Genomic DNA, 15760 nt, shown 5'->3' on the forward strand with positions numbered 1-15760 from the left:
ACTAGGTCATTAGTGAAGATGAGACCCTGGTCATCTTTTTTCTTTGTCCATATCAAAGCTCTTATATGCATAACTGATATATTTTTAACCTTTTACAACTATCTTTCAAAATAGAATTCTTGTCTGAATTGTTGATAAAAATTCAAGCTGGGCAATTATTGAGGTTAGCCTTTTAGTTACAAACATTTAAAATCCTCCATGGGTTATATTTAAACCTGTTAGTAAACAGTCACATGCAGATTGTGAATAATTTCTTCCTCTCCGTGTTTGCATTTTCCCTTTCTAAACATTGTCTTTTGATGAACCAAATTGTTTTTAAGAATAATTTATCCACTTTTTATCTATACCCAATAAAATATTGAAAATTGTATAGAAAACTTTGGAGAGGAAAATACAAATCCTTCTCTAACAACCCTCAGAAGGAAGCAACTTTGCCAACGCCTTGATTTGAATTTGTATCCTTCAGAACTAAGAGACGATAAATTTCTGTCTGTAAGTCACCTAGTTTGTTTTCCTTTGTTACTGCAGCCCTAGCAAACTAATAAAATACAATTTGTGTGCATAAAAGAAAATAATGACCTAGAGAGATTAATTAACTCATCCAGGGGAATACACTCAATGGTATCAGAACTTGTTCTCAAACTCATTGATCTCTGATTGTGAAGGCCTTGCCCTTAACCACTGTACTACATTGAAGAAGTGTTAACAGTTAATAAACACATGAAAATAAATTAATCCTCACTAAATGATATTTTAAGAAATGATTATTTGTCTTAATTTCATATCAATAGAAAACTACGTAAATACTACTGCTTTGTAGATGGTTTATTAAATTGATCACTCTTCCTCATTTCTATTTAGAGTATAAATTAACACAGACTCATTTATGGCATTTGATAAGTTGGAAATATAAATACAAAGAAGTCCTTAGACATGTTTATTATTTTCACTCAGAAGGGATTTATTTTTAAATATCAGTAGAACTGAGTAAAAGTTTATCATTGCAATATGATTAGTAGTACCAAAATATTGAAAACATTCAAAATGATCACACATAGGGGAAGGTTTAAACAGATTATAGCATATTCATATGATGGAATTTTATGTGGCCATTAAAAGTGAAGATGTAGAAAAAAACTTTTTAAAGAAATACCAAATATATACATTTTTAAACACAATTGGTAGAAAGTTTTAATTTTCATGAAGTGAGAAATATATAGTAAGATTTAACAGATGCTAAATTTTGCAGTTTGAAATGTTCTAAATTGGGGAATAAGGTAATACAAATAATGTTTTAGGATGATTATTTATTTATTATTTAGTCCCAAAGATTATTATATCAAAAAATAACACTCAATAGATAGGTTTAAGAACATCCACACCACTCTCCTTTTTTCTCTCCTCCTTTTCTAGTGGTAAACCCTATCTTGAAACTGTTATGTTTGTTTTCTGTGTTGTATATATAAAATAATTTTGAATTTTAAGATTACATAAATGATTTCATACTCTAGTATCAGCTTTTCTATTCAATAGCTTTTAAGTTGAAAAGCCATAAAGATCACTTTAATAAAGCATTTAAATTTTTCTTTTCCATTTAAGAAAGTATGTTACAAAATATCATATACAGGATGATACAACTATGTACATATATTCTCATGTATTTATGCATAGGCAACAATATGAATAATTGTAAACAAAAATCTTACTGTGTTTAGTTCTGAATATTTGGTTCTTCAAACTATAAGCTGTTCATATTTTTTAAAAACATACATTCCTTGTAAAATTATATATATACATAGATATGTAATTTCTGTTCACAACTCTTAAGAATCTCATTAATAAATTAAGAAATATGCAACATGAAGAAATTATTCACCCATTACTATTCTGTAGAAGAAAGTGGTGCCTAAGTTTCAGTCTCCAAAAAAAGCTTTAATTTATAAGTTGAAGTGATTTAAACATATATGAAATCTGTATCACCATATCATCACAGTTTATTTGTGGAAGTAAATTAAAAATGGGACATATTAGTCCACTAAAGAAATAGTTATAAAGAGAAATAAAATGTTCAAGTAAATATAAGGAAGGTATGGGCAAACCTAAAATGTAATGTATAGTTAAGAAAAAATGACATTAAAAATATGACTTTATTAATAAGATAGTAAAATGTTTCAAAAGTGTCAACCCATGAACAGAGACTTGGAATAAGAAATTAAAATATGTTTAATTATCATGGTGTTTATTGAAATAAGATAGTGAATTATCTGATAAATCCCAGAAACCTCTCATTTGTGTGGTAAATGTAACACAGTGGCCTGAGAAGAGCCTGCAACAGCTCAAGGAGTCTAGATGGCAGCTTTTAGGGCACAGAGCACAGTGGTGCCCTGAAGGACAAGGACAGTTTTTTTGTTTGTTTGGAAGCTCAGTGTTGGGCCACATAGTTCTCCCTGACAGCATCTTCCATCAACTGCCCTTTTCCTTCAAACTTTCTTGTACCAAAAACACAGTAAGCAAATGTCTAGCTTATGCCTTGGCACTTATTATCTCTGCCATTTCAAATACCTCTGGCTTCAGATACAAGACTGACTCAATTCTTCATGGTGAAGCAGGTTCACTGTGCCCCAGTGTCAATTCCAGAGGAGGACTGTAAACTCCTCACCAATACCATGGACTGGTTTTAATCCATTTGTGTGAGTTCAGTAAAACGGGGCACTCACACAAACAAGTTAAGTGAAACAACTTCTCACTCACAGAGAAGTAGCAGGGGACAGTAGAAGCCTAAGACTAATGGCCAGCTGTTCAGGAAGGCTGTCCAGGGCAGATGGAGTCTTTTCTGCATGCGTCTCACATTGTGCTGCAGGTGAGGGACCCTGAAAACATTCCTCACCAGATTTTACACCCCAGAGTACATTATGCATTGGGCTAAATTGTTCTGAGGGGACAAGAACAGAACTTGGGCTCTTCCAGCCACTTCCTCTTATCTCAGGATATTGCATTCACAGCGTATTCTACAGTTATTCTGCCAACTTCAAGGAAGAAAGAGAGTGGGGAGCCAGGTCAGCCAAGGTCACACAGAAATGGTCCTGCACTCACTACTTTGGGTTCCTTCTCAAAGATCACAGAGGCCTTTCTTGACCACTTGTAAAAAACAGCTGACCCCAGCTTCTACATCACTCTCTACTCCTCACATGGGTATATTCATAATCATAGCACTTAGCACCACATGGCATAAGCACCTAGAGATCAGAGAACTTTTATATTCTGTTTACTGCTGTGTCGCAGGACCTAAAATAAAACTTGGAACATAATGGGTGCTAAACAAATATTATCAAATCAGTGGATGAAGTATAGGGTGTAATAAAGGGAGTGGAATTCTAAGTTAGATTTCAATCTATTTGGAGCCTATCCATAGATCCCATGCTAAAGTGGCTCTTTTCCGAAAATACATGTATTCTTCCCTATTAAAACACTGTATTTGGAATTTTTAATTATCTAGTAAAATAAAATAATTTAAAACATTTAAAATTTTGTATGTCTTCCAACCATCTCTAAACAATAAAAAAAAGCATTTTCATTTTATATTTTCAAGAGGATTTATAAATAGGATACATTTTTTTCTAGCATTAAATTACAAACTTATGAAAATATTAAATAATGTAGAGTCAGTGTTTACAAGAATTAGAATGTGCACAAAAACTAGTGAATGGAGTGTAGTAACAGAAAAAGATGAATGACCTGGTTTACCTTCATCAAAATTAAATGCTATTTCAAATTCTCTTATAAAATACTTTATTATGGTATATTTTGCAAATCAGTCTAAATGACTTGTCAGCAGGAACAGGAATAATGAGTTTTCTTCAGATTATAATGAAAACATACCTAATGGAATTTACTATCTGAGGGGTCAAATAAACGTAAGTTGTCAGGACAGAAGGAAAAGAAAGTAAAATCTCTATGTGCTGTCGCTATCATGTCCATCTCAGACGTTTGGCTACAAGACAGAGTAACCCAGGCATATGTGGAACACTTGCTTGGTGATGAAATTAGGCTTCAGATTCCCAACACTGTTGGATTCAGTGTGCTAGTTTCCAGCCCACTCTGCCTCCAAAATATTCCATGTTAGGCTTTGTGGACACTATAGCTTCTGTCACAACTACTTAACTCTGGTTTTGTAGCTCCAAAACAGCCATCAATAACATATAAGTGACTGGGCATGGCTGTGATCTGCTACAGTTATTTATACAAACATGTTGCCGGTCAGATTTGGCCCAAGTTTGCCAATTCCTGATCTATAAACTGGGAATAATAATGCTGTTCTTGTTTGTTTGTTTTTCACAGAGTTGATAAAAGTGATCAAATCCACGTGAAAGGACTACTTCATAAACCATAAATTGTGAAACTCTAACATGGTGTTCATTAGTATAAATGATGTTGTGTAACCTTAGACTTCATTCCATGAGACATTTTTATGTTGAAACAATATTATGTTTCAATACTGTAGAAAATAACTTGACTTGCTTTCATGAGATCCCTGATTCTGAAATCTGTTCTATAATATAGAATACAGAAATCTGGACTTCTAAATCTATCTTTGAGTGAAACTTTGATGCTTCAGTTATGAAGAGTATATGACACAAACACATCACTGTATTTTATTTGGTTAATGAAAATCAATAAAAATGTAGGATTAAATTATAAGGGAAATAAAATTGATGACATAAAATTAATGATGTAAAGGATGACACACTTTTTTGCTGTGCTACCTTAAGGAGATAGAATGTTCTGAAATGAATTTCCATCGAGTACTAAGAGATGATGTTATCCATTTAAATAGATTTTAATTCATTCTAAATTATAATTGAAATACAAAGCACACGAGATGACCACATTAAAGAGTCATTGTTGAGCAAGACAGAGCTTGATGGCAGTTTTGCTGTCTGCTTGGGAATGCTGAGCAGAGACAATGGCATTTCTGCTAGAAAATCTGGGAGAGCACATTTTATGGACATCTCTGAGGAGCAATTAAACTAACTGAATTCAATTAAAAATTGGCTTTAAACCAAGAGGATATGAACTTAGCCAGGAGAATAGAGCGATGTATTAAAAAAAAAAAAAAAGAAAAACCCTAGACTTGGAGGCAAGTTGTAGAGGATTGCACTGATTCTTTCAGATGCTATCTACAGTGAGATTGTGTTATTGCTATAATAGCAACTCATTTTAATAAGCAAAGACCTTTAGGAATAATTTCCAGGTCACTGCTTCAAGACCTGAACTAAGGAGATGAGTATGAACATAGCCAAAGTATTTCGTTTTAGAAATGGCTTTTAAACCATTTAAGTTATTTTCTCTTTCTGATTACAATTTCTTGAACAGATGCTAGATATGCCTTAATTTTTCTATATAATACATAGAAAATCACCTATAGTTTTCAAAGTTAATTATTTTGATTCAGTTTAATACCATAATTAATGTATTTTCCTTGTCTAACTGCTTCTTGTATTAGCCTTGTCAAAATACACATAGTATAAACATGCAGTTGGCTTTTGAACAACATGGGTTTGAACTGTGCAGATCCATTTATATGTAGACGTTTTTTCAATACATGTATTGAAAGAATTTTTGGAGATTTGTGACAATTTGAAAAAAACTCAGATGAACTATGCAGTCTAGAAATATCAAAAACAGTAAGAAAAATGTATGTCATTAATTCATAAAATATATGTAAATACTAGTTAAGTGAGTGTTTATGTTATCTGTAAAGATTCTAGTCAACAGTAGGTTATATTAGTAGTTAAGATTTGGGGTATCAAAAGTAATATATGGATTTTTCACTGGTCTTGTGTCAGTGCCTCTAACCTGCACATTGTTTAGGGGTCCAATTGTATAAGAAACAGTAATGTATGAAGACTATCCCCAGAAAACTGTCCTCCTATTACCAACATTTAGATGCCTGAGTAACAAGGATTACAAATTATCTTTTTTTAATGTGAAATTTAATACTAAATAATGGTTTGGACATCTAAAACCATGAAATGGAGAGTGTGTGTTTCTTACTAGATATTTTTAATTTATCTATTAAAGAAATGCTAATGCTTGAGTTTGAACATGTGGACCCAGTAGAAACGCTTGTTTCTAGGGTGGTTAATAATAAACTATATGGTTTAATACTATTTGTAAACATATTATTAAAATAATATAAATAATTATCATTTGTTATAATTAATTGCTAGATATATTAAAGAGATACTGTGTATAGAAAAATGATGTTACTGCCATTTATTGCTGATTGTAGTAGCATAAAATATATTACTCACTAATGTGAACCATGAATTATGTTAGCATTTTAGTTGCATTTTTTTCATTTATACATCATAATAAGTTTAGGAAGTAGGTGCTATTATTATTTCCATTGTATATTTAAGGAAATTGACTATGATTGGCTGGGATGGTAATCAGTACTTATACTCCTTACGATTGATTCCACAACAATTATCCAATGTGAGGACTATCGATCCCACTATACCTTACTGTTGAAGAAATCAAGTTTCAATAAAAGTTAAAAACCTTAAATGAGTAAGTGGTAATACTACAAATTAAACCCAGGATTCTGATTTCAGAATTAACTCTCTTAGCCAAGATGATATGCAAAATATAATCAGCAATATCAATATCAATGTTGATATTGATTTAGTTATACAATATTTAAATTAATTATAGCTAGCACCATAACATTTCTAAGGGAGGAAATAAATATCTTTGGAAAAATGCATTAGTGGGTTGTTTGGAAGTATGATTTGATGATAGAGGTACAAGGATCACAAGAGAAGACGAAATAAAATTTTTGTTCATTTTTTCCTGCAGAAAATGAGAAGAAATTAGAGAAAAGAATATGGAAAAGGAAAAGGGCTATAATTAAAGAAAATTTTAGGAACATGAATGTCTAATGTGCAATGTCAAATTGTGTGTTGAGGGGTTTGTAATTTCCACAAGTATGAAATAGGGTTATTTTAAGCATTCTTATTAAGATCTCAGGAGACATAGAAGACTCCTATTAATATCATATCTATCTATCTATCTATCTATCTATCTATTATCATCATCATCATCATCAATCTATTTACTTCATAGGACTATAGTGACAAGATTCCAGCTAATTTACTTACCAGATTACCTTAACTAGGTGGTAAATTCTCATTGTCATTACTAGAGATTTCATTTAAATATTTATTTCTCATTCTCTAGTATTGAATGCTATTTTAATCTTACCCAATAATTCCATCTCTGATATAAATTTCTAATTGTAGACATTGAGAAAGGATAGAAATGAAATGCTTGTGTTAAAAAGAAAGAGTAAATTAAAGTGTCAAAGTTGTCAAATGGATGATATAGGAATTCAATCAAAATTTAGGTTTGTTAAACCTAGAATCTGGTTCCATTCCATATTCCAACAGACATGAGGAAAATATACAAATTGGAAATAAACTTCTTTTGATATATTATTCTAGATCTTATATACTGTTCAGGTATCAACATCAATTTTCTTTACCTAACAGGAGAGCTGATCTGATTCTATAATTTCTATTGAATTCTAATGGAATTTCACAATATTTTATGAACTCCATGGGCATAGATATGAGAATTTGATGTCTTTGCTACATAGTGATTATTTGTGGAGACTCAGAAGAGTAAAATGAATTTGTCCCACAACATGTATAATATTCTCTCCCAAAGTTTCCAGTCCTGTTTTCTTTTTGCATTAAAGTAATTGACAGACTTAACAATTTTTAGGAAATGACAATACTGGTCGTTGTAACAAATTAACTCGTACACATAATAATTGCTTAGAAAGAATGTTGCAGTTTAGTAACACATAGTAATGATCCTAGAACACCACTTAACACATTTTGAAACTTCAGTACATAGTAACAGCTATAGAGTTTAACCTTAAATTTTAATTTTTATGATCTAAGTTTTTAATGATTATTACAATCTGCTCTTTACTGTAAGCACATGACAGAAATTTAATTTTCCAATTACTTGAGACTTACTGCAGAAGCACTCAATTATACTGCCAAAGTCATAAGCTGTAAGTGTTTTTCAGAAGGTTAAAAGTAGCTTGACATTAGCTAGAAATGTTCACCTCAGAATAAAACTTTACATTCAATGCCTCTTTCAGCAAACTTTTAATCATGTACATTAAAATAAACATGAAAATTGTTATAGTTAACACGTCTTGACTCCATTATTTTGCCACTCTTGAGAATTAAGGTGATTACTATTAAATGATCAAGAATGAAAAGTAGGTTTACAGATTCCAGTACTACTTTCTTATTTGTGTGAGTACTTTGACATGTAATAGATATTTTGAGTTTATTATTTCTATTTTCCTAGAAAAAAATCAAATTTTGAATTTAAAATTCTAACATTTTCCTGAATTATGGGCTAATTTTTCATTACCCAAGTTTTATTAAATAAAATTCTTCAGGATAATTAGGGATATATCTGAATGCTGGTTTTATATGTCACTTATAACTAGGCATTATATTCAGAAATAAGGACAGATTTGTGTTTTAAATACTACTTGTAAAAACATAAATCAACCCTATCATATACATAATATCTTTGAAATGAATTTAAACATGTTCAGAACTTACAGATAACCAGTCAGACTCCTGGTTATCTGACTGGTTATCTGTAAGTTCCAAAAAGTTCTCGTAAAAGTTAGTACCTCAAGACAACTGCTTAATGCAAATATTTCTCTATATCTAGATTTTATTTTGCTTTGCATTAAAAAATACATAGAGGCAGATAAGCTTAAATAATTACATTTTAATTGGTAAACTATAGCATAGAAATGTGCGTGTGTATACACATACATACATACATACATATATATATGCTCTTTTTAACTTTGCTGAGTGCTTGATATATTTGATAAGGCAAGTAGTCTCTAGGCTAAATAAAATGTAAGTAGACCATTGTTACAATGTGAAATATAGAACCATTTTCCTTCACTCTGCTCAGTGCTATCTCCAATATTTCAGATCAAAACTTTTCTTTGCCTTGAGAACAGGAGCCTTTTGTATTTCTCTTTACTCCCTCTGTGTTTAACTCAGTCATACAACATGCTTGTCAGCAGCACTAATAGTTACCACTTCTTAAAGTTCCTTTGACTTCTGCCACTGTATTTGGCATTTCCTATGTCATTCTTAATCTTTATATTAATAATATAAAATAAGCAGTATTATCTTAATAATTTAAAAAATACTAAAATTTGGTGTAAAATGATTTGTCCAAGTCTACAAAGTCATTAGGAGACCGGGTCAGAATTCAAACTTTAGTCTGCCTCAAAAGCGATACTGCTCCACTACTGTGTTTTGGTTATCTTTGCACTGTGGGCCATGATAATCTCCTTTGAGATTTCACATATGGCATATGTGCTGCTGGAACAAAGGTGTAACAAATATTCTTCTTAAATGGATGCATTAATAATATTTTATTAGTTCTATGAATAGCTCTCTTTCACTTCCATGAAGTCCATTTATAATTTTAATTAATTAATGTCAAAGGAATTAGAATGCCTCCTTGAGTATTCAATTGTACTCATCAACACTCTCAGTGGTTATAAGATGTTTGATCAACTCTCTATCTGGGCCAAGATACGACAAGGTAACCAGAGTAGCTTCACATCAGTTGAAGGGTGCCTACTATAAGCAGTTCTAATGCAAGTCCCAGGAAAGAATGCCTATATCTTAACAAATAAGAAAAGATAATACAGCATAAATTTGTTCAAGTAATCTAATATAATGATTAAAAAATGTACTCCACAGAAAAAGTAAATAATGATCTCACTTAGGAATTTAAAGAAAAATATATCAAAATATAAATGGTTTTGAAAATGTGAAAAAGGAACAGACCATCAAAACCTGGATTCTCATTTCAACTGGATAATCCTGGGCTGTTCACTCTTGGTGACTGTGTCTTAGTTTCCTTATCTATAAACTCAGGACCTGAAAGCGTATCATTTCCCAAACTTGTCTGATCACAGGACTCACATGTGGTTATAGTTAAAAATATAAGCCTAAAAAGCCTAAAGAATCAGAATCCTCGTGGAAGGAACTCAGGGTGTGCATATTTTAGTAAACACACCAATTTACACTGATGATGGAACAAGTTCAAGGAACACAGGAGTAAATTGTTGCTGTAGAATAATGGAGAGTGGATAAATGGAATGATTCTTCATTGCCAATATTTGGGCTTAATTTAGAATTTTTTTTCCTAATGTATAAGTTAGTTTTGAAAAAATTGGCTTGGTATATATTTTGTTGTTACCAAGGGCCCTAAAATGAGGACGGCATGGAAAATGAAATTCTGAGTTAAATTAAAATACAGTTGCGTGTGTGAAACATGAAATTCTTCCTGTTTTATGCCTCCAGTTATTCAGAAGGTAGCATTTGTTCAATGAGGATACTTCATTCGTAGCCTATGGGAAAACTGAATAAACTGATCTGGATCTGCATTTTCTTCTCTTAATGACAGATTAAAGTGAAGGTTTTATTATTTCTAATTCAGTTTGATTCAAGAGAGGCACAAAGGGAAAAGGACTAATAAAATGCATGTTGAATCCCTTTCCCTTTCCTATAACAAAGATGTGAAGATGCATTCACGTAATTGATATCAAATTACCAATTTGTTTTTCTTTTTAAGTCACTGATAAATTGCTTTATAGTTAATGTCCTAAGGCTTAAGATATCACCTGAGTGTTGTGCCTGCAATCCAGGCAGCATCAACTTTGCAATAATACTTAATAGGCTCTAGGACGTAAAGAAATTATTTCAGATGTTGATATTGAAAGAGCCAATTAAGTAGGTCAGATGGCTTTAAAATACAGAACTTTTTGAGAAGCTATTTACCAATTTTCCCCTTAGTAAAAGCAATTAAGATCATAGAAAGACAGTGTTAATACAGAAATGGTGAATCTGCTTGAGATTTACTCTTCAATAGTAAAATCAAAGAAAAATCTACTATAAAAATTGTCTTGTCTATAACTGAGACTATCAAATTTTCCATAGTATTAAAAATTCAGCATATATAAAAAGGACTTTGGTAAACAGATTTCCCCCCAAAAGTCCTGAAATTTTTGATGAAAAATTTTATCTTAGGCCAGGCACGGTGGCTCACGCCTGTATTCCCAGCACTTTGGAAGACCAAGGCGGGTGGATCACAAGGTCAGGAGTTCAAGACCAGCCTGGCCAAGATGGTGAAACCCCGTCTCTACTAAAAATACAAAAATTAGCCAGGTATGGTGGCGGGCGCGCATAATCCCAGCTACTCGGGAGGCTGAGGCAGAGAATTGCTTGAACCCGGGAGGCGGAGGTTGCAGTGAGCAGAGATCACGCCACTGCACTCCAACCTGGCCCACAGAGTGAGACTCTGTCTCAAAAAAAAAAAAAAAAAAACCTTCCAGAAATTTTGTTTAAATATTGAAAGAAAATAAATTGCTGAAAATGGATTTTATATAAATATATATAAATCTTGTTAATTATGATGAAAATAATACAAGTCAATCATTTGTATCAGTAGAAAACCTTATTCTAAGAGTTTTTCTTTAAAAAAATTAAGGATATTAGAACTAGAGAAAGAAACCCACATAAAGAAGGATAAAACAAGTAAAAAATTTCAAATGTGTAAACATAACAGGAAATGTGAAAAAGTTCTGCCTTCATGGCACAGAATGTGTAATGACATAAGAAAACAGGAGGAACCATAACTCAATTCCTACTTTGATTCCATCTTCAATCAAAAAAGAATTATTTTTCACTTTGAAAGCATGGACCAACAATGTTTAAAAGTAAAATGGTACCCAAGAAATCAAGAAAATGAAACAATCCTTAGGTATGTTATCATTTTTTCAAATGTCCTGGTCTAGAAAAATTACATCACGGTATACTTAAAGAAAGCATAAGTGTTCTTATTAAAGTATTTCCAACTACCTTTGAAAATTCTTGGAAAATAGGTGGGCACAGGAAACAAATAGTAGTAGGTGATAAATACTGGCTATGTTTTAAAAGGGAAAAAGGGCTGAATTCTAGAAATCATGGTTTATTAAATTTAATAAACTGTTTAAATTTAATAGCGGTCTGTGTAAAAATTATGGAATATGTTACAGAATAAGTGGTATGTGACTTTATAGAAAACAAAATGGGGATAAACAGAGACCAACCTGGCTATACTAAGAAACAATACTATTAATCTAACAACTACTGCTAGGGATGTCACAGAGGAGAGTGTTGTAAGCATAGTACATATGCTGCTTCTTACAAGGTGTTTGAAATAATCTCTCATGTTTCTGAAGAAAGGAAGGATACATATGGATTGTTTGGTTAAATAACATTCTATAATTAAAAGGATCTTAATTAGTGAGCTAGAAAAACAATATTTATCCAGTGTTGTCCAAAGGCTGATATTAAGGGATAAGATAATATCCCTGCCCCCCAGAAGTTTGCATTATAATGGAGAAATGTTTCTAGTTGTATGTCACTGACACTATGTTGAAACAGTGGCCACTGACTTGGAAATCACTTCGGATATGCAGATTTCATTAATTATGGAATAATACCTAACATATTGAATGATAGAATCCAGAAAGAGGATGTCAATGAACAGAGTGTACACCACATATCACACATTCTTTAATATTCATTTCATTGAGAATGATGACTACACTAAGAACTAGAGAATTTTCAGCTCTTTCCCTACCCAGCCCAGCCCCCTCCACCAGCACCTTGAACCTGAACAAGCTTAGTGACTGTTTGACTAAGAATAATGTCAGATATGAATCTGTACCAATTTACAGACCTAGGTCTTAAGACACTGACAGATTTCTTTTCCTATATTTTCGAACACTGACTTATGAAAGACAGCTGCAATGCTGTGTGGAAGAGCAAGCAGCTCTATAGAATGGTCTGTGTAAAGATGTACTACATCCCCTGTGTTACGGCTCCTACTGAGCCCCAGCCAATAACTAGCTCCAAATGCCAGTCACAGGTGGAGCTATCTTGGACAAGGATCCTTCACACTCGGTTTATTCAGGCTGACCCTGAAAGACAGTGTCAAAAGACAAGCTATTCCAACAGCAAAGGCCTCCCCAGATTGCATATTTATGAGACAAATAAATTGTTATTTTATGTCGCCATGTTTTGTGTGTGTGTCTCTCTCTGTGTGTCCCTCCCTTTCTCTGTCTTGCACGCTGTCTCTCAAACACGCACACACACGCACACACACACACTTAAGATCACAAATTCAATTGTATCAAGAAATAAATAATTCTAAATATAAATAAATATTTAGATCAACTTGTTTTAACTGTCAGTTGAATATGAACCAGCAGTGCATACAGCCGATTCACTAACAGAGACTCTTATCCAGATCCAGTCATTCTCCTTATACCTAACCATTGACACATTCTATTAATTTTGCCTCCAAAGGTCTCTTGGACACTTCTCTTCTTCATCCCTACTGATGCCACCGTTTTCACTTATGTAACAGTTTCCTGACTTGAATCTTCACATTCACTCTTACCTCTCTCAAATCACTCCTCCGACTGAAATGAAATGAGTTGTTAAAAAATGTAAATCTGAGTTAGTCTCTGTTTACAATCCTTCAATCATATTATTATTATTAAAAAGACTCACTGATTATTATTATTATTTTTTCTGAGACACAGTTTTGCTCTTGTTGCCCAGGCTAGAGTGCAATGACGCGATTTCAGCTCACTGCAACCTCCTCTTCCAGGGTTCAAGCGATTCTCCTGCCTCAGTCTCCTGAGTAGCTGGGATTACAGGCGCCCACAACCAAGTCCAGCTAATGTTTTGTATTTTCAGTAGAGACCGGGTTTCACCATGTTGGCCAGGCTGGTCTTGAACTCCTGACGTCAGGTGATCCATCTGCCTCAGCCTCCCAAAGTGCTAGGATTACAGGCATGAGCCACTGTGCCCAGCTAAGATTCACTGATTTTTATCCTAATACTTAGCAAACACTTTATCAGAAACGTTATGAATTGCCACTGACCTCTTTGTCCTTTTTATTCCCTCACCTTAACTTTCTTTACCTAGAATGTGTTCTACTTCCTTTCGCCTCACATTTTTTGTACACTCTGTTCCCTTTCACGGGAATGATTAAATTTCCTTAGTGTCCTTCGAATTGCTGGTCAACTGTTACGTATTCAGGTAAACGTTCTCTGCCCTTCCATACTAGGTCATCCTGTCTGTTCCCACAAACAGACTCCACACCTCTCGCAGCTTCATTTGTCTCTTCTCCGAGACATTTGACACACTTGCTGTTTATAATTATCTGGTGGCTAGCTGTTCATTGGCTATCAGTACAAATACAAGGCAATCATCACAAGGGCAGGGACTCCGTGTTGTCACTTCAGTTTCCCAAACACCTTACAACATGTCTTATATGATGTATGTGCTTGTTAATTATGTGTTAAATACATAAATGATCAATTGATTTCAGGGATTTGAAAGCCTTATTCTCCTCATATGAGACATTCATCATTGTAAACTCATAGTCTGGCTAAATAGATGCTCCCTGTTTGTTTCTCTGGATTGAACAAATAAAGGTATTACAACCATGCTGAGCAGCTGAAATCTACAGTATTTTAATTGTGGCATCAAAGAACTGTGACAAACTAGGTAAGTTCAATTGAAAACAGTCATAAAGATGAAAAGTCTGGAGACCATGTCACCTGGGAAATTTCTCAGGAAATCAGGAATTTGGTCCAGGGAAGAGAGAACTCTAGCTGAGTTATCATGCAGGAATATGTGAGCTGTTGGAATAGATATTTCTCCAATGAACACAACTAATATCCACATATAAGATTCATCATGTTGTTCAACCCATGTATTCACTAAAGACCTAGGAAGTGCTCACCATGTGTTTTGCACTACTTTAGGCAGGAGTTTGTAATGATGGAGCTAACACACTAATAAAAAGCAAAAAGATGAAGACCAACTAAATAAAAATTGGTAACTGGTATAAAACAGATAGGCCCCGATGTGTGATGTTACCCATCCCTGTGTCCATGTGTTCTCATTGTTCAGCTCCCACTTATGAGTGAGAACACGCACACGTGTATATCTATGTAACAAACCTGCATGTTCTGCACATGTATCCCAGAACTTAAAGTATAATTTTAAAAAAGGAAAAAAATATATACCTGAGCACAAAAAAAAAAAAAAAAAAAAGACAGATGAGTACCTTGAAAGAGAACACAAGGAGAGAGCACCATAGATTGGGTGGTTAAAAAAAATTTTCAAAAACTTTGAAAAGGGAATTTTCAAGATGAAATCTGAGGTATGAGAAGTGAGCAGGTCAGGCCTATAAAGTTTCTCCTAGCAGTAGAAAAAGGGAAGTTTATTCCAGGTAGAATGATCCTGACATTGGAAGATTGTAAGGAGATAAAAATGTAGTGTCCTCATGACTTAGAAAAAGGTAAATGTAGCTTGGGCATTATATGTAAGCAGAAGTGTGGCACAAGATGAAGTTAGAGAGAGGAGCAAGAATCAGAAGAGGTAGGGCACTGTTGGTCGCGATTAAAAGTTTGGATTTTATTATTTGTGATACGTGAGAGGTACCTGGAATTAAAATGTTTTTCCATTTGATTTTAAAGGGATACATTTTTTGAAGTATAACTTATTAGAGATAGATTAACAAAGAATATTGAATGTCAGGTGGAAGAGACTAAGCAAAAACT

The sequence above is a fragment of the Papio anubis genome, chromosome 6 (genome assembly GCF_008728515.1).
Source record: "Papio anubis isolate 15944 chromosome 6, Panubis1.0, whole genome shotgun sequence".
Taxonomy (NCBI): domain Eukaryota; kingdom Metazoa; phylum Chordata; class Mammalia; order Primates; family Cercopithecidae; genus Papio; species Papio anubis.